Raw genomic sequence first — 1,160 nt, forward strand, 5'->3', positions numbered from 1 at the left:
ACTGAGTTTCTGGTAGAATAATTTGGAAACAACTATAGGGATGGTTGTACAATATGATGAACAAAACCAAAGTCACTAAATTGTTGAATTGGCAAGTGTTTTGCTATATGTATTTTCACTACAATAAAACAATTTTAATACAACAAAAACCATTTTACATGCTCTACTGACCAAAAAAAAAAGGTTTCTCTTTAGCTTGTCTCTCAGAGTCTAAAATTATAATGTTAAAGATAATCTGTAGAGTTACACTTTACCTGGAGAACCTTTCTTTGTAACACTGTTCTGTCAGAACCAAGTCTTTTCATCCTCCAGGATCCAGAACTACGTTTCAGGAACTTCTCAGGATTTCCTCTCTGAAAAGAAGAAAACAAAATGGAAGAAATCCATTGTCTAGGAAACACCACATCTATTCAGTTTCCTAAAAAAAATAAGAAGTAGCCACCAATGGTTAAAGATTTAAGGCAATAACCCATACAGAAATTAAGGATTATTTTATTTCCCATTAAGGTGATACAAACCACATGCAGGAATTTAAATTTTAATTAATTAAGATTAAGTAAAATGTAAATTTCAGCTCCTCTTCCCATTTGCCACATTGCAAGCGCTCAATACCCTTGAACAGCATAGATGTGGGACATGCCATCATTGTAGAATGTTCTATTGGATTGTGCTGTTTCAAAAGCTTTCCAGTGAAGAGATAACTTATCTTCCCAGGTTCCTTGAAAAACAAGGGTAGTTTGTGAAGTATTTGATGCTAGCTAGTTCAGGCACATTTTCTTCTCCTTTCTCACCAACTCATCCACAAATATGTAGAAAATCAGTAACTTTTTTTTCTAAATCTCCCAGAAAAAGTTTCCAGAACACCGACTAGTTTGTTAATAATCCCATCCCCTTCAGGAAAGCTAGATTTTGGACTAGTGGAGGACCAAGAAATCTTATTCTTGATCCACCCAATGAACTGCAGACATTTTTCTCTATGTCTAGAGCAAGAGTGGGGCCTTTTTTTCTGCCAACATTTATAACATCATTTGCGGGCCATACAAAATAATCAACTTAGCCTACTATATTTGGTCAAATATTTAATTAACAAAACCCTGAAGAAAAAATTCAAGCCTCAACTTTCGTAATTGAAAGATTCTCTGGGTAAATTATTGAATGAT

Source organism: Chrysochloris asiatica, unplaced genomic scaffold (genome assembly GCF_000296735.1).
Source record: "Chrysochloris asiatica unplaced genomic scaffold, ChrAsi1.0 scaffold00275, whole genome shotgun sequence".
Lineage (NCBI taxonomy): Eukaryota > Metazoa > Chordata > Mammalia > Afrosoricida > Chrysochloridae > Chrysochloris > Chrysochloris asiatica.